This window comes from Oncorhynchus mykiss, chromosome 17 (assembly GCF_057628025.1).
Source record: "Oncorhynchus mykiss isolate SJ-2025 chromosome 17, ASM5762802v1, whole genome shotgun sequence".
NCBI lineage: Eukaryota > Metazoa > Chordata > Actinopteri > Salmoniformes > Salmonidae > Oncorhynchus > Oncorhynchus mykiss.
The window spans coordinates 60,940,502-60,960,209 of NC_143038.1; the positions used below are offsets into that span (position 1 = coordinate 60,940,502).

A 19,708-nucleotide genomic window follows, 5' to 3' on the forward strand; every position below is an offset into this window, starting at 1 on the left:
ACATTGTTTACAGCTCAACAGGGAAATAAAAACATAGACGCACAAGCATATGGAAAACAACTCAAATCATATAATATTATAGTTAAATATGTTGGCAAACAGAAAATAAGAACTATGTTAGTTATGGTCATTGTTCTCAGTTCTCTCTGTCTTCTGTACCGAAGCTCTTTTCCATACCAACTTCTTTGCAATGCTCACTGGGAATATTATCTACTTCTCCTTAATTATTGGCTTTTTTCCAATGACTATTTTAAAAGGAATAGATTTTCTTAAATCCCACTTACTATAATTAACACTTCTATGAGGATAATTGAAAAGTAAGAGATCAAACGTTGAATTAATTAGGTTAACCAGACTTATGCGTTTAATTCAATTTATACATCTACAGCACAATGGATATAGGTATAGAGCTAGATAGACAGACAGACAGACAGACAGACAGACAGAATTTTGAATTTTTTTAAGAACATTCTTACTCTATATGAATTAATAAGTTAATAATATAGTGCATGTACGTCTAGGTGGAAATAAATAAACAACAATTCAATTCAAATGTCAGTATGGTAGGCTACTGACAATTACCTCTGGCACAAAGGGGCTTATTTTGACAACTCACTTGAAAGTTTGTTGCCACCTAGTGGATTGTTTTATGTTCCCAAGAGGATGATGTTTTGTTATTAGCTTCGTAAACACACACACACACACACACACACACACACACACACACACACACACACACACACACACACACACACACACACACACACACACACACACACACACACACACACACACACACACGCACACACACACACACGCACACACACACACACACACAACACACACACACACACAACACACACACACACAGAGGGCGAGAGAGAGAGATGCGTCTATGGAGTGGCACTAGAGCATTCCACTGGTGGTCACAGATGTTGATAGAATCAGTTAATTGATTAAGATGTAGATGTACAGGTTTAAGGTTCTCCAACTGACCTCATGGACCCCCTGCTCCCAAGGTACAGGTATATCCTTTAAACTGTCTCATTGACTGTCTCATTTATTAACATTGGCCAATTCTGCTTAATTTAGTGGAATGTCATTGTATTGAATGGAAAATGCAATATCCGAATGGTGAGATGTGATCTCATTAAGAAGAGATAAATACTTGATCAGCTAATGCATTCTGGGTGTAGTCTTCTCAGGGTTACAGGCTGATCCATTTAGAGTGAGTACACGAAACCTTGCCTCTAAAAGGATAAACCTCAGGTTATTACATGTCTGCTTGCTAGTTTCAGACAATACAGAAAATATTGTATGGAAAAATATGTTTTAAAAAGCTCTCAGACACGGTTTAAATGAACAATTGTTATCATTTTGTTGGTAGTCTTTGGAAGCCAGAATACATTTTAAACATTTGAATAGACACTTGTTTTTCGTTTCATCTATTAGGGTTGCCTAGCTATCACATTCCTGTTAATAGGCCTATATCTAGTTAGACTACTGTTTTATAATGATGCCAGCGAACTTTAAAGTTATTGTACCAGATATTTTCTCAAGACAAGTCCTAAATATGTGGGAGGTGTCCCTCTCGTGCCAGCGCACGCCGCTGTAGGAGAAGGTAGAATTATTCATGCGTTGATGGCATGACGCTGCATTTCTAATCAATGGGAAACATAGTATTTTACGATACTTGCCGGGTAATGCTGAATTGGGCTGCTTTACAGCTCGCGTAGTTGTTTTGTATTAGAGCCCAACTGAAAGACCACTTAGACTACCCAGAAGGGTCTGTGCCGCTTGGATGCTCGGTGCGGTGACTGAGTGCCTCGCCGAGAGACAGCTCGTGTGCTTGCGCTGCTCCCGGTAGGGGAGGGAAACTGGTGCATCACTGTAAGTACGTCTTTAGTTATCAACAGTCGCGGGGAGCTCCGTAAAGCAAACTGCTAAACTGTGCACTATTTACCTATATTGCAAACAACGAAAGCGACATTCTTAGAGTAGGTTACTATTAGAATGTATTCGGTCGATGATACAATACATTTTGCACTCTAGTGATGGACCGATATTAATTGTGCATAGCCGCCCAACTCACTCACCAACAGCATTGCCACGATTCAACACAGTGATGTCTGTGTACAGAATTTTGTTAGGAGTATCAAAACACGGATTATTTCAATGAAATACTAATTGCAAGGGTAATTACACATACGGTAAGAGTATTTATTATTATTGTTATTATTAGCCTATCATTATTATTATTTAAAGGGACTATTAGTATTTATTAGGCTATTAGTAGGCTATTATTATTGTCATTATTCGATTATTATTAGCCTGTTATTGGTGTATTGTTGTAAACTAGTCGAACAGACTCCATTGACAACGTATTTTGTTTATTTATTTGCTTTAGCCTGTTTGAAATTGTATTTCATTCAAGTGGAATTATTCAACCAGTGTCCGAAACTATAGCAGGCTAGTCCATTGTAGGTTTATAGCCCACACTGCAGGTAAAAAGGAACATCTGTAACTTTTGCGTCAATACTCATAGCCTATAGCCTACAAGTGTTATCCCATATTTACATCATTTGAGTAGATTTTATTTTACGTCAGTAAACAGGGTCCCCCGTGCATTTCACGCGTGCATAACCCACTTGGAGTTACGGTATAGTGATCTGATTTGCCCGAGTGTTGATTTTGTTAGGGCGCTATCATGCTAGAAGTAGGCTACAAATTCAGTAGCTGTGTGCCACCACACTGATTAGTGCGTGCAGATGTTTGGTGCCTAATCCCTTGCGTCGACTCCCTATCATAATCCATGCCGGATTTGTTGATTATGTAGTTGACGACCAACTGCGGTCATAGTGTCCTATGTCTAGCCAAACATAAATATTCCAGAAAATATTATATTCTACATTCTTTCTATCATGTACAGGCTATACAAGTACACTTTTTGCAAGTATGCATAGGTTTAGTCAGGAAATGTAAATACATATCAATATAGTTAATATCAATATCCTAAATTAGCATCCTTCCTACATTAGTTATCTTCAGCCACCACCAGTGATGTAGTGCTATTTTCTATTATTATTCTGGAGCGAATTTTTTTATTTATTATGTAGTCATCATTTTGTCAATCCAAGTTGGTACCTACAGGTAGTTTATTGAATAATATTGTTTTAAAATATGCATAAAATGCATCCTCCTAATGCAAGTCTGCCTATGGTTACACATACTGTAGCCTATATTGCCTCAAAGAAAAGTATATTTTTATATTACCTTCAAACACCAAATTAGGCCATCATCATTGTCAATTGTGGATGATAATTCATGACATTTTATGGGTGAAACGTCCAATCTGCATCTGCATGCCAACCATTTGATCTCAATCAGTTTTTTGGGAATATGCATCTCGTTTTCATAATGATATAAGTAGCTACTGTTTCAGCTAATTTTAGAGTAGATGGTTTTAACAAGCTAACAAGCCTACCTGTATGTTGTTTCAATCAAAACACACATTTAGCCTAGTAACGAACGCTGTTGAGTTAAGGTCGCACGAGATGCGACCATTCAGCAGAACTATCCTAAAATTTCATAAGAAATTAAGTGGTGTTTTTTGTCAAACAGTAACATTATGTTAGTATTATATTTGGTATGTTAGGCCTATGTAGAATACTAATGAATCAGTAAGTGATTTTGCAAGACATTGATTCATCTTTGATCTAAACTTTATTAAACAAGCACCATTCTGAGAAGTGGCGGAGATTCACTCTGGTGCGCTCCAGCAGCACTACCCCACTGGCCACCAGTCAAACTAATTTCCTAGTGATCAACACAGGACTAATCCTAACATCTGTCCATCAGCCTCATGGTACTCTGCTACTGTTGCCCAGTGCCCTTATCTGATCTGATCTAGATGGGGGCTAGCAGATGAGTCCGCATACTCTCACTGTAGCCAGAGGCATAACCAAACCTGCTCCTTTAATATGCATACTAGATATTTGAGAATCTGTATGGTTTTAATCTGCTCTTACATTAAATAATTATTACTGGATACACCAAATGTGTTATTTGTATCATGCTAGTGGTAATAGTGTTTCTGCCTTCTCCATGGCTGCCAGAGTCCTCTCCTCTGTGAGTTAATATGAGTTACTGGTAAGGTGTGCTCTGACTGTGGAATGTATGATAAGATGGGATATCTGATTTGTTGTGGGAGATGAAAAGCATTCTTGTTAATTTAGATGATTGATATAGATGACGCTGTGCTGCAAATTGCCACAGGGTTTGTCTGATAGCTATGAATGGATCCACTGTCCCCTCACGCTTCATATGGACATTATTGAGGACATTTCCTCAATCATGAATTCCATAATAACAAGAACTAGTTGGCCATACAGTCCCATGTTGTAAATCTTCACCACTTCCTCCACCCTTGTGCATTTCTGATGAAAGTAATCACCTGCCTGACATGCACCATGCATTTCAATGGACTCAACAGGCACCCTGCAGAGACAAACCAGACTTGGAATGACTTAGCTATCTGGCATATATGATTTTCTATAGACCCATGGTTGGTTGGTTTATACGTGTGTTAATTTTTGCCACACATTCCAGTGACAGTCTCTTAGACATGCATGCGTGGTGGTTTCTTGATGGACTAGAGAGTGCCCTGGCAGATGCAGCTTTGCAGGAAATAGAAAAAAATGCCTTCAGGCCAACAGACTGTCAGAAGGGATGTAGTGCATAAGTGACATTAAAACGATTTTGGGATAGTTACAGTTAGCAACATTTCATTGGATAGTTCTTGCTGGTAGAAGTATTGAGAACATGTGTCATCTGGGGTATTTCTATTTCATGCACAGTATAAAAAATGTTTTCTCTCTCCAGGAAAACGTGTTAAAGAAAAGTGGTCAATTCTCTGTTTTCCATAGTAGCCTTTAGAATCCATGTAAATTGTGTAACGCTGCTGTAAAAAAAATTGTGTTCCGAACAAGTGACTGAAGTGCGTGTACATTAAGATTAGTTCCTATCAAACTATCTCAGTCCAAAAGAGAGGCATTGTGCCTGTTTCACATGCAAGGAACTCTTCAGCATTTTCTTCTCATTTTATCTCTTATTGGAGCAGGATTCAGTTAAGCCAAATGTGTCTGTCCTTCTTAATCAGTAACCGTATAGTATTGGCAAAAATCCCCTCCCCACTCAATCAGATGTATAAATACGGTTTAGAGATACTGCATCAGTCACCATGTTGAGATAAAATAGATTTTTAGACTTTTTCCTAAATTCACGCTTGATAACGTGCTGAAATTGTAATTTTTTTCATTATCATCACACCAGACATTATCAACATACCATGAAAGAAACCTTTCTCAATATTATGTAATTCCCTCACATCACCCTTCCCAGCAGAGAGCAGCGCCAGTTCCAGGTATAAGCGACATAAGCGGTCGCTTAGGACCCCCAGCCGCTAGGGGGCTCCTGACCCAACATACTTTTTTTTGTGTGGGGGGGGGGTCAACTTACTATTCAGAGTAAGAGTAGTAGAATACACCACGTGCAATTAATGTCATTTACTGCCAGTCACTCAATTAGCCATGTCAGCTAACCATTTTTTGATTGTTAGTTAGTCTCGCCAGCTATCTCAACTTGTAGCAATCATGTCCGAATACCGACTGGCATGCAGGGCACGTGCTCAGGGACCCCTATTCATTTTGATGGTCATTCTAACTCTGATATCACATTAACATGGCATAAGTCATTACAACATGTGTAGAATTGCAGGAAATGTTATTTAAAACGGCTAAATAAATCTCTCCACCCCATGGCAAAATGGGTAGAATTGCAGGAAAATAGCTGTAAAACTGCAATTTATTAGGGTGGTAAAGGATTGGGAGGAGGTCTTCAGAGATGGAGAAGGGAAGACGTCAATAGATGCAGAATTTCATCTGGTGGGAGAAAATAGAAAGAGTTAAATGCTGAGGAGAGAGGGAAGAGGCAGAATCAAGAGACAGGAGGTGCAGCGGCTAGTTCTTCCTGTCACTTGTCCTCGATAGGCAGCCAGTCTCGAAAGGGTTTTTTGCTCAAGCTGTTCGTCGTCTTGTCGCCAAGCCTCCTTCTTGGAACATAGCATAAACCCTGGTGATCAAAGGCAGAGTAAAGGGAAGAGGGGAGGAGGCAGGGGTGGCGGGATGAAAAAGCAAACACAAGGGTTACTTAATTTTCACTAACATGTGCCTGGTTTTAGCTGAAAGCCCTCTCAACACATCAAGGTACAAGCAAAGATATATATATATATTTTTATAAACCCTCTCACCCCCTACTCTATTTTTTCAGTGTTTGACCTTATGGAGCTTGGATAGGTGTATTTGTGTTTATTAGGGATCTCCCCCCCTCAAATAGAGTACCACAGTAGGAGTCATAATACCCATAAATCTTAGCAGTCAAACAAGGAAATAGTTCCAATCGTTGTTCCACCATATATTTTTTTTTAGGAACACTTAAATCTTAGCAGTCAAACAATGAAATAGTTCCAATCGTTGTTCCACCATATATTTTTTTTTAGGAACACTTAAAATAAGGGCTGTGTTTCACGTAGGCTTACCTTGGCCTGACGTTTTGATAACCGTGTAAATCTCTCTTGGACAAGTAGACATTTATCAATATATTCGCCCCGCCAAAAAAAACCAAAATGATAATTAGCTGCTTATGTGGCTATAATAAAGAACTACAAATGTGACCCACCACCTGAATTCGGTCCTGTGTAGCAACATTTGAAATGGTAGAAAATTGTATATCATACATTACAGTTGAGGAACAATGGGAAAATAATTTTGCTTTGAAAGTTGATAGACTTGTAAACCCACTTTTGAGAAAATGGCCCTTGAAAATTTTGGTACACCTACTTCAGAGCTCTTCTTTGCCTACACCCCTCCAGCATCGTTCACACCCTCTTAAGCCTTATCCACATACTTCTCTTTAAGGATTCACATGTGAGGTCATGTGCTAAACAGAGTGAGTAGTGTAGTATACAACCAAAGATTTTAAGACTAAAAGTGTAAAAGTAGTAGCCTACAGTAAGGAAAAACTCCAGCTAAAAATACACTTAACCTCTCTAGGGTATGTGGGACGCTAGCGTCTTATCTGGCCAACATCCAGTGAGATTGCAGAGCGCCAAATTCAAGTACAGAAATGCTCATTATAAAAATTCAGAAAACAAAACATATTTTACATAGGTTTAAAGATTAACTTCTTGTTAATCCAACCACGGTGTCAGATTTATAAAATGCTTTACGGCGAAAGCATACCTAGCCCAGAACATAGCCCAGTTGACAAATTATTACAAACAATAACCAGCCAAGCAGAAGCGTTACAAAACTCAGAAATATAGATAAAATTAATCCCTTACCTTTGATGATCTTCATATGGTGGAACTCAGAAGACATTCATTTACTCAATAAATGTTCCTTTTGTTTGATAAAGTCTCTTTATATCCAAAAACCTCCATTTTGTTTGCGTGTTTTCTTCAGTAATCCACAGGCTCAAATGCAGTCAGAACAGGCAGACAAAAAAAATCAAAATTGTATCTGTAAAGTTCATAGAAACATGTCAAACGATGTTTATATTCAATCCTCAGGTTGTTTTTAGCCTAAATGATCTATAATATTTCAACCGGACAATAATGTTGTCAATATAAAAGGTGAACTAGAAATGCACTCTCTCAGGATTGCGCATGAAAAAGCTCTGTGATACGTCAGGGTCCACACATTCAGACTGGTCTTACTCCCTCATTTATAAGAGTACAAGCCTGAAACAATTTCTAAAGACTGTTGACATCTAGTGGAAGGCATAGGAACTGCAAATTGAGTCTTAAGTCAATGGATACTGTAATGGCATTGAATAGAAAACTACAAAACAAAAAAAAATGTTTTCTCAGGTTTTCGCCTGCCAAATCAGTTCTGATATACTCACAGACACTATTTTAACAGTTTTGGAAAATTTATAGTGCTTTCTTTCTATCTATTTGGGCATGGTTTTCATCCAAAATTCCAAATGCTGCCCCCTACCCTAGAGAGGTTAAAAACCTATTCTAACTACCCATCTCGGATCTGGGAGAATTGTCATCAACTGACACTAAGTAGCATAACGCAACGGACAAAAAATCTTACTAGAAAATATTCATATTCATGAAATCACAAGTGAAATATATTCAAACACAGCTTAGCCTTTTGTTAATCACCCTGTTATCTCAGATTTTGAAAATATGCTTTACAGCCAAAGCAAGACAAGCATTTGTGTTAGTTTATCGATAGCCTAGCATAGCATTATGCCTAGCTAGCAACAGGCAATCTGGTCACGAAAATCAGAAAAGCAATCAAATTAAATAATTTACCTTCGATGAGCTTCGGATATTTTCACTCACGAGGCTCCCAGTTAGATAGCAAATGTTCCTTTTTTCCAGAAAAAATATTTTTGGATCCAAAAATAGCTCCGTTAGTTCTTCACAGTTGGCTGAGAAAACGACCGGAAATTGCGGTCACGACAACTCCGAAAAATATTCAAAATTAGCTCCATAATATCGACAGAAACATGGCAAACGTTTATAATCCTCAAGGTGTTTTTCAAATATCTATTCGATAATATATCCACCGGGACAGAGCTTTTTTCAGTAAGACCAGGTGGAAAAATGGCTAACTCTGTCTTTTTAGACAAAGGACCATCAGGTGGACACTGACGCAATGTTGTCGCTCAGGCTCATTTTTCAAAATAAAAGCCAGAAACTATGTCTCGTGATACTAGACACATATACTAGACACTAGACACAAGCCATAGAAAAAGAAATATTGTTGATATCCCATTCACTGCTCAATTGTACCTTCATTTAACTAGGCAAGTCAGTTAAGAACCAATTCTTATTTTCAATGATGGCCTAGTGGGTTCAGGTGCAGATATTGTACCTTGTCAGCTCGGGAGTTTGAACTTGCAACCTTCCGGTTACTAGTGCAACGCTCTAACCACTACGCTACCCTGCCACCCCAATAGGGAAGCATAGGAAGGGACTCTTATTTAGAAACCGCTGCATTCCTGATTTTTCTCATTATTTTGCCTGCAATATCAGTTCTGTTAGACTCGCAGACAATATCTTTACAGTTTTGGAAACTTTAGACTGTTTTCTATCCTAAGCTGTCAATTATCTGCATATTCTATTTTCTGGTCCTGAAAAATAGCCCGTTTACTTTGGGAACGTTATTTTTCCAAAAATAAAGACGACCCCTAGATTCAACAGGTTAACAAGACATTTGTGGAGTGTTTGATACCGAGTTTTAATGACTCCAACCTAAGTGTATGTAAACTTCCGACTTCAACTGTAGATAGCAAAATAGTTGGGAAGCGATTCCATGCCACATGGTTTATGAATTGACACTCAATTTTCCGTTCCTCTTGAAAGCCCGAACAGTCAAATGCATTCTCTGCATTGCTACAGATGCTACAGATGGTGGTTCAATACCCGTGCCGGCCGCGACTGGGAGACCCATTAGGCAACGCACAATTGGCCCAGTGTCGTCCGGGTACACCAGTCAAGCAATTCATTTCAACATTAATCTTAATCTTTGATTTGACTTTACAAACAACAAGAGGGCTTAATTGGAGTCTATTTCTTCTGAGCCTAGACCTATATAAAATAACTTAACTGGCTGAGGTAGGCTATGAGGTTTAACAGCCTAATAGAAGAAGGATTTTTTTTATTAGGCCTACTTACAATTGCAACTGGTAAAAAATGTAGCATCCTACATAAAACAATTATTTAAAGAACATACTGTCAGCTTGAGATGTAAATATCCCTGGATAACCTATCACAATAGTATTAGAATTGACTAAATACAGTCATATAGACCACTAAGTTACTTATTTAATGAGAAAAGTTTCCCCTCGGATACAATCTTGTGGATGTCTGGTTTGATGGATAGATATGATTTTGATGTGCAGGCAGTCCTCGATTGACTTATGTGAAAGCATATCTCTGTACATTCTTCTCAGAAACTTTGATTTTTGTTATCTACTTTTCTTCTTGATTATTTTTGAGAGTGACATTTTATCTTGCTATCAAGCAAATTATTCTGAACAAATGTTGACCTTAAAAAAAATCCCCTCGAGGGATGCCATTAAAGTCCAAGCTACTGTACATGCAAACAGAAAACTACAATAACAGTTAGCTAGCTAATGTTAGATAAATAAAACTGTTTGGCTAGCTGACTAGGCAGGCTGAGGTAAATAAGTAGCTAGCATTGTCAATTTAAAATCAATCTAAAACCGCTTCAATATTTTCTTCCTATTTAGCAATAACTTCAAATATAAAACACATACTGCATATGGAAAATAAATAGTTTTCTCTTCTCTGTCTTTTCGGTCTTCTGAAGCAGTAGGTAGTCAGCAGGTAGTGTCTGTCAAAAACACCGTCCTTGGAGAGCGACTCTGAGGTAATATACAGTATTTGCACGGCCCAATGGAGCGTTTATGAGGTAAAATAGAACTAGAACTGCCCACGTCCTCTGTCCTTTTATGTAAAATAGAGACAATCAAGCAGCTTAGGTTCATTACGTAGGCGGGTCAGAATTTTGAAAGTTCTAGCAAAAGCCCTAGTAACTGAAGCTAGAGCTCATCGAATCCCATTGTGATGCAGGGTGGGGACACTTTTTGGCAGGTGGACACTATTTGGCATGACAGGCACCCAAAGGCCCTGGTAGAGAGGCACAGTGAAGTGCGTTACTGTTCTGTGGCAGTAACGCACTTCACTATGGCCTCCCGAGTGGCACTGTGCTGTAAGGCACTAGTTAAATAAAATCAGTGTAAAGTCTCTGCATGCTGGGAAGCTTTCATTTGCCTCCATATACCTTGTTTCTTAGTAAGTATAGTATGTGAATGAAAGCAGGCCCATTACTGTGGCAGGAGATTATATAATTTAGCATACATTCAATCAGGTACAGAAATACCATCACTTGTTGTCTTTAGAGCTTAGAAAATACCATAGTCCAGCAGGCCACTCATCTCTGCACAGTCCCTACTGACAAACACGGATTGTTTGGCAGCACTATCAGGCAGGCCTCACTAGTTGTTGACTACGGCGTTGTATTCAAAGTCTGAGATTTTTTCTATGGAGCGTCACGACTTTGAAGGACTGAAGTTTATGACAAAACTGTGCAGTCCAAGGGTCTTGCCTCTGAGGTTTTCACCACACTGACACTTTTAAGAACACTAGGGCAAAGAGCAGCAAATAAAGACAAATGCTTTGTGTCAGTTCTTTAGCACTGCTGGAATAGTCCCTGCTTTATTGCTGTTCTCTGTTGGTTTTTAAAGTAAACAGTGCTGTGTGATTCTTCATAACGTCATTATGGATGAGGAGGTTGCTGCAGGCCCCTGATACTACTTTGCCAGTGCACAGACAGCGGTTGACACCCCTCCTGTGTGATATCAAGGTGTTTTCTAGTACTCTGCTCACTGAGGAGCCACATTTTTTGTTCATTCCGTATCAGTCACATTTACAGCCATGAAATGCTTTGAAAGGCTGGTCATGGCTCACATCAACACCATCATCCCAGACACTCTGGACCCACTCCAATTCACGTACCACCCCAACAGATCCACTCCACACTGCCAGCATCCACCTGGACAAAAGGAATACATTGTCTTCGGGAAAGTATTCAGACCCCTTGACTTTTTCCACATTTTGTTACATTACAGCCTTATTCTGGATTGTGTGGCGGCAGGTAGCCCAGTGGTTAGAGCGTTGGGCCAGTAACCGAAAGGTTGCTAGATCAAATCGCCGAGCTGACGTGGTAAAAACGTCTGTGAGTTAACCCACGGTTCCTAGGCTGCCATTGTAAATGAGAATTTGTTCTTAACTGACTTGCCTAGTTAAATAAAGGTAAAATGGAAATCACGATGGTTCCAGAACTCTGTGACGCTCTGAGGCTTGTTTTTCTTCTCTGACATGCACTGTCAACTGTGGGACCTTATATAGACAGGCTTGTACTGTTCCAAATCATGTCCAATCATTTGAATTTACCACAGGTGGACTCCAATCAAGTTGTAGAAACATCTCAAGGATGGTTAATGGAAACAGGATTCAGCTGAGCTGAATTTCGAGAGTCTCATAGCAAAAGGTCAGAATACTTATGTAAATAATATTTATACTTACGTAAATATTTCCATTTTGGATTTGTTTATACATTTACAAAAATGTCTAAAAACCTGTTTTCGCTTTGTCGTTATGGGGTATTGTGTGTAGATTGATGAGGAAACGGAAATGGATTTAATACAAATGGTTTTAATAAGGCTGCAATGTAACTAAATGTGTAAGAAGTCAAGGGGTCTGAATACTTTCCGAATGCACTGTAAATAGATAACTAAATGGCTAACAAAATGGCTACACAGACTTTCTGAGTTTTCCCTTGTATTTAATTTAATTTCTGCACCTTCTATGCACACTCACAGGGCCCTCCACACTACGCACACTGATACTCCAACACACCCACACAAACACAGACTTCATAATTTGCTCACACACACATAAAATGCACATACATGTATACTGACTCTACACAGACGCACACAAAATTATCATATACGCTGCTGCTACTCTGTTTATCATATATCCTGATGCCTAGTCGCCCTACTCCTGGACTGTACATATCCACCTTTCTCACTCCAGTCTCCCTGCACATTGTAAATATAGTACTGGAACCCACTGATCCTATACATAGTATGATTAATTACTTTCTCATGTTCTTCTTATATCTTATTTTAATTTCTTATGCGTTTTTGTTCCAGCTTATATTATTTGTTGTATTATATTGATATTGATTACCTCATTATAGGGTTTAGAGCTCGCAAGAAAGGAATTTCACTGTACTTGTGCACATGACTTTAAACTTGAAACCATAACTTGTTGTTGTGTCTACAGTGCCAGCACATTGTGACATTCTGTTGAGTCATCTAGTGATACCATTTCATCCAACTTTTCTTTAATCTCAGCTATGTGAAAAGAAAATAACAATGCACTCTGGGGCGTGAGTTTTTTTTATTGAGTGTGTTTGTATTGTAATAAATGGTGGGGGAAAGAAGGCTCACACACCTTACAGCCTCACTCTATGGGGTGCCATATTGCTCTAAAAAACACTTGCAAAAATCTAAGAATTTCCCCCTGTGGTATAGCAAAAGCAAAGTGTTGAAAGATAAAAAAAAAAAAAGAATTCCCTCGTCATGTCTTCAATTGAAGTGGATTCTGAGGAAGAAACACAAACCTGACCTCTTGCTTTGATTGCTTGGAAAGCAGTTGTTAGCAGCCCTCACATAAAGCATAGTTAATAATGCAATAGTCCCAATGCTCAGATATTTCCACAAGCTGGTTGTTGGGTGGTGTTGCTCTTATTAAGCCTGCAATTAAAGCTGTTCCCAGGGAGGGACCGTGTCGCACCATGTTTGAGTAAGGAAATGATGCAGACACAACACAGTTTGTACCGTACACCAAGGATTGTTGTGCTTCTAAGCCAAAAACCCCACATTTAACTAATGTAATATGTTTTCAAACATAGCTAAAGCACAGAATTGTTGCAAAATGAGTGTAATAGAGCTAGGGTGTTAACTAACTGAATAATGCAGCAGGAGATGGAACTGCCTTGATGTAGAAGCTGTCATGGTGTAACTACTGTACAGGAGTGAAACGTATTAACAATCTCACTTTATCGACTTACAAATGTATACATATTGGATATTTAGGTAACCTTAATAACTATGAAATTACATCAAACATTTACACACTATACTACCAACTTGAAAGCCTGCTAAAGCCACACTTCAATTCAGACAATACTTTTATGGAAAAATCTGGACAGAATTCTTATTTTCTATTCCCTAAAGGCAGGAAGTAAAAGGTGGCAGACATGATTTACCATCTTGTGAGAATAGGAGATTTGTTTTATTGAAATCCAATCTACGGTCTGTGAGACCACAACACCTCCAGCTATGGACTGATTTCTTATAGCTGATCAAATGCCTCTCAGCGAATAAAAAGCCTTTTAACACTAATTGCCTTTTTTAGGTTTTTGACCTTTTATGAAGGAAAAAATAGGAGAGTGCAGACAGATGCATTAGGAGATAGGGATGATTTGTCACGTTTGAAATAGATTCACATACACGTATCATTTATTCAATTTCTAAGTACAAGTAGTGCTAGCTGTGGGCTGCAGACGGGCCATTGTAGTGTCACTATCTGGGATACAGTATTCGAGTAAAACGAAGAGCTATTGCAGTTCATTATGCTAGAAAAAGGATTTTTGTTCAATTCTTACTTATTCAAGAATAGTGACAGTTCAACAAGCTCAATGTTTAAGCTGAAGTACAAGGACCCTCTGTCCTGGTCTACACTTTTCAACAGATGTATTCATAGCTTCTTTAGAAATTGCATGTTATCTGTATGCTTGAAGCCGATGCTCAACGTTTCTCAGCTATGATGCTAGCTTCACCCCTGCGTTACATGACTTTTGAAATGCCTTTATACGAAAGTGCTGCTCCAAAAAAACACCCACTGCAGGGTTATGTGCTGCTGTCACCTAGTTCATGTTTTTAGAACCCGTGCAATAAAACATGATGCTGTACAAACAACCAATTTGTGTAAAAGAAGGTCAGAGGTTTAGAGCTGACAGGGATGGTCAGACAGGGATGTCCTCTTTCTCTGGAAAGAAACCCCCCGTTGAAACGCTTTGGTCCCTCAGTCCCACACACTGCTGTCTAAAAACACTATTAATAAACCATTGGACCTCACATTATACTGGAGAACGGACCTGAGGGGTTAGCTGTGCCAAATATCTCTCTCTGTTAAAATCCTTCTTAAACAAAGCATAGAGTCACTATACTTGTGCCAAGGTGATTGATATCGGTATTCAGATGTTTAAGTGTTCTAATAAAATCTCATTTTATTTGTCTAGCTAGACCTTACCGTGAAAAGCTTACTTACAAGCTGCTAGAAGTAAGTCAGAAAAGACTTGCAAAAAATAATAATAACCAGTCTACAGTATATAAAGGGTAGAGGTCGACGGATTAATCGGAATGGCCGAGTTTTCATAACAATCGATAATTATGGCCGATTACATTGCACTCCACAAGAAGACTACGTGGCAGGCTGACTACCTGTTACGCGAGTGCAGCAAGGAGCCAAGGTAAGTTGCTAGCTAACATTAAACTTCTCTTTTAAAAAACAATCATTCTTAACATAATCGCTAGTAATAACTACACATAATAACTACACATGGTTGATGATATTACCAGTTTATCTAGCTTGTCCTGCGTTGCATATAATCGATGCGCTGCCTGTTAATTTATCATCGAATCACAGCCTACTTCGCCAAACGGGTGATGATTTAACAAGCGCATTCGCGAAAAAAAACACTGTCGTTGCACCAATGTATACTTAACCATAAACATCAATGCCTTTCTTTAAAATCAGTACACAAATATATATTTTTAAACCTGCATACATTGGGGCAAAAAAGTATTTAGTCAGCCACCAATTGTGCAAGTTCTCCCACTTAAAAAAATGAGAGAGGCCTGTAATTTTCATCATAGGTACACTTCAACTATGACAGACAAAATGAGAAAAAAAATCCAGAAAATCACATTGTAGGATTTTTTATGAATTTATTTGCAAATTATGGTGGAAAATAAGTATTTGGTCACCTACAAACGATCCCGTATCCGGGATCCTATTTATAGCCTCAAGCTCATTACCATAACGCAACTATTCATGAAAATCACAAATGAAATGAAATAAATATATTTGCTCTCAAGCTTAGCCTTTTGTTAACAACACTGTCATCTCAGATTTTCAAAATATGCTTTTGAACCATAGCTAAACAAGCATTTGTGTAAGAGTATTGATAGCCTAGCATAGCATTAAGCCTAGCATTCAGCATGCAACATTTTCACAAAAACAAGAAAAGCAGTCAAATAAAATAATTTACCTTTGAAGAACTTCAGATGTTTTCAATGAGGAGACTCTCAGTTAGATAGAAAATGTTCAGTTTTTCCAAAAAGATTATTTGTGTAGGACAAATCGCTCCGTTTTGTTCATCACGTTTGGGTAAGAAAAAAAAAACGAAAATTAAGTCATTACAACGCAAACTTTTTTCCAAATTAACTCCATAATATCGACAGAAACATGGCAAACGTTGTTTAGAATCAATCCTCAATGTGTTTTTCACATATCTATCGATGATAAATCATTCGTGGCAGTTGACTTTCTCCTTTGAAGAAAATGGAACGTGCATGGACCTGGAGATTACGCAATAATTTCGACGGAGGACACAGGGCGGACACCTAGTAAATGTAGTCTCTTATGGTCAATCTTCCAATGATAGGCCTACAAATACGTCACAATGCTGCAGACACCTTGGGGAAACGACAGAAAGTGCAGACTCATTCCTGGCGCATTCACAGCCATATAAGGAGACATTGGAACACAGCGCATTCAAAATCTGGACCATTTCCTGTATGAAATTTCATCTTGGTTTTGCCTGTAGCATTAGTTCTGGGGCACTCACAGTTAATATCTTTGCAGTTTTGGAAACGTCAGAGTTTTTTCTTTCCAAAGCTGTCAATTACATGCATAGTCGAGCATCTTTTCGTGACAAAATATCTTGTTTAAAACGGGAACGTTTTTTATCCAAAAATTAAAAGAGCGCCCCCTATCTCGAAGAAGTTAAGGATCCTTTTGGACCTAGATTTGGCGCTCCGGTACCACTTGGCATGTGGTAACATAGAGAACAGTCTATGACTTGGGTGGCTGGAGTCTTTGACAATTTTTAGGGCCTTTATCTGACACCGTCTGGTATAGAGGTCCTGTATGGCAGAAAGCTTGACCCCAGTGATGTACTGGGCCATATGCACTACCCTCTGTTGCGCCTTGCGGTTGAATGCCGAGCAGTTGCCATACTAAGCATTATGCAACCAGTCAGGATGCTCTCGATGGTGCAGATGTAGAAATGATCTGAGGACACATGCTAAATCTTTTCAGTCTCCCGAGGGGGCATAGGCATTGTCGTGTCTTCTTCATGACTGTCTTGGTGTGTTTGGACCCTGATAGTTTGTTAGAGATGTGGACACCTAGGAACTTGAAGCTCTTGACCTGCTCCACTACAGCATGCTTGGCCCTCCTTTCCCAGTAGTCCACAATTATCTCCATAGTCTTGGTCACGTTGAAGGAGAGGTTGTTGGCCTGGACCCACACTGCCAGTTCTCAGACCTCCTCCATATAGAGCTCCTGGATGGTAGGGCTCGGCCCCAGTGATGTACTGGGCTGTCCACACCACCCTCTGTAGCACCATGCCATACCAAGCAGTGATACAGCCAGTTAAACTGCTCTCAGGGGTACAGCTGTAGACCCTTTTAGGATTTGAAGGTCCATGCCAACCCTTTTCAACCTAAAGAGGGGGAGGAGTGTGCGCATGTGTGTGGACCATTTTAAGTCCTTAGTGATTTGGACACTGAGGAACTTGAAGCCTTCGACCCGCTCCACTGCATCCCCGTCGATGTGGATGGGGGCGTGCTCGCCCACTCCCCCAGTTTCCTGTAGTCAACGATCAGCTCCTTGGTCTTGCTGGCATTGAGGGAGAAGTTGTGTTTCGGATCACACTGACAGGCCACAGACCTTCTCCCTGTAGGCTATGTCACGACTGTCGTGTTGTCAGCAAACTTGATGATGGTGTTGGAGTTGTGCATGGCCATGCAGTCATGAGTGAACAGTCAGTACAGGAGGGGACTAAGCACACACCTCTGTGGAGCCCACGTGTTGAGGGTCAGCATGGTGATATAGCCTACCCTCAACACCTGCAGTCAGCCCGTCCGAAAGTCCGGGATCCTGTTGCAGAAGGAGGTATTCAGTCCCAGGTTCCTAAGCTTGGTGATGAGCTTGGAGGGGACAATGGTGTTGAACGTTGAGCTGTAGGCGATGAACAGTATTCTCACATAGGTATTCCTCTTATCTAGGTGGGTGAGGGCAGTGTGGAGTGCAATTGAGATTGCGGTATGCAAATTGGAGTGGGTCTAGGGCAGTCCTCAGGACCCCAAGGGGTGCACGTTTTGGTTTTTGCCCTAACACTGCACAGCTGATTCAAATAAGAAAAGCTTGAAGATTAGTTGATTATTTGAATCGGCTCTGTAGTGCTAGGACAATAACCAAAACCTGCACCCTTTGGGGTCTCGAGGACTGAGTTTGGGAAACGCTGGTCTAGGGTGTCTGGGATGATGTAGTTGATGTGTGCCATAACCAGTCTTTTAAAGATATAAGTGCTACAGGGCAGTAGTGATTGTTGCATGAAGCCTTAGAGATCTTGGGAACAGGAATGATGGTGGTCATCTTAAAACATGTGGAGAACATCGACTGGGACAAGGAGAGGTTGAAAATTAGCGTGAATATGCCTGCCAGCTGTTCTGTACATGCTTCGAGAACGCGCCCTGGAATAGCGTCGATACCATAACCTGATTAAAGACCATACGCATGTCGGCCTTGGGGAGATCACCCAGAGTTCTCTGGGTCGGTGATGGCCCTCACGTCTGGCACAATGTTGTTATTGTCGAAGCGTGCATAAAACAATTGAGTTCATCCGTAGAGTGGCTTCATTGGGCAGATCATGACTTCATCACCCCTAGTGGCGAAGGAGACTTGTTGATGGGAGTTGGGCATCGCGTGTCTTAATGGCAGGGATTTAAAATCGCCGGCAACCAGAAAAGCAGCCTGCTTGTTTTTAGCCACATACAGTTCATTAAGTTGATGCAGTTCATTTTCTTGTCCTGAGGTGGAATGTATCCAACACTCACGATAACAGCTGAAAACTCCCTTGGGAGGTAGAAGTGTTGGCATTTGACCATCAGGTCAATACGGATGAACAATGGGTTGACACTTGCACAGCGCTCGAGTCAGCACACCAGTTGTTGTTGATGAAGAGGAAAACCCCTCCTGATTTCCCTGACTCCACTGTCAATGGAGTGAACATGGAGTGCTAGTATTCATCCTATGAATAGCATGTTGAATAGCATGTTGTATCAGAAGCCTGCATGTGTATTTACATTTTTTATAAAAAAATACAAATATTATTTCACCTTTATTTAACCAGGTAAGCTAGTTGAGAACAAGTTATCATTTACAACTGCGAACTGTCCAAGATAAAACAAACCAGTGCGACACAAACAACAACACAGAGTTACACATGGACTAAAGAAGCGTACAGTCAATAACACAATAGAGAAAAAAAAGAAAGTCTATATACAGTGTGTGCACATGGCGTGACGAGGTAAGGCAATAAATAGGCCATAGTAGCGAAGTAATTACAATTTAGCAAATTACTTCTGGAGTGATAGATGAACAGATGATGGTGTGCAAGTAGAAATACTGGTGTGAAAAAGAGCAGAAAAGTAAATAAAAACAATATGGGGATGAGGTAGGTAGATTGGGTGGGCTATTTACAGATGGGCTATGTACAGCTGCAGAGATCAGTTAGCTGATCAGATAGCTGATGTTTAAAGTTAGTGAGGGAAATATAAGTCTCCAGCTTCAGCGATGTTTGCAATTCGTTCCAGTCATTGGCAGCAGAGAACGGGAAGGAAAGGCGGTCAAAGGAGGTGTTGGCTTTGGGGATGACCAGTGAGATATACCTGCTGGAGCGCA

General features: G+C 39.8%; 1 protein-coding gene across 4 annotated transcripts in view; it reads left to right on the forward strand.

Moving 5' to 3' along the window:
- Nucleotides 1-1,593: 1,593 nt before the first annotated feature.
- Nucleotides 1,594-19,708, forward strand: part of LOC110494608 (contactin-4) — a 215,710-nt gene continuing 197,595 nt past the window's right edge. For 2 of the 4 annotated variants that reach the window (XM_021569831.3, XM_021569833.3), the window contains exon 1: nt 1,594-1,890. The gene's annotated coding sequence lies outside the window, so the exon portion shown is untranslated. Of the gene's footprint in view, nt 2,211-19,708 lie in introns of all 4 variants that reach the window. The other 2 variants (XM_021569832.3, XM_090206182.1) reach the window with 1 other exon arrangement.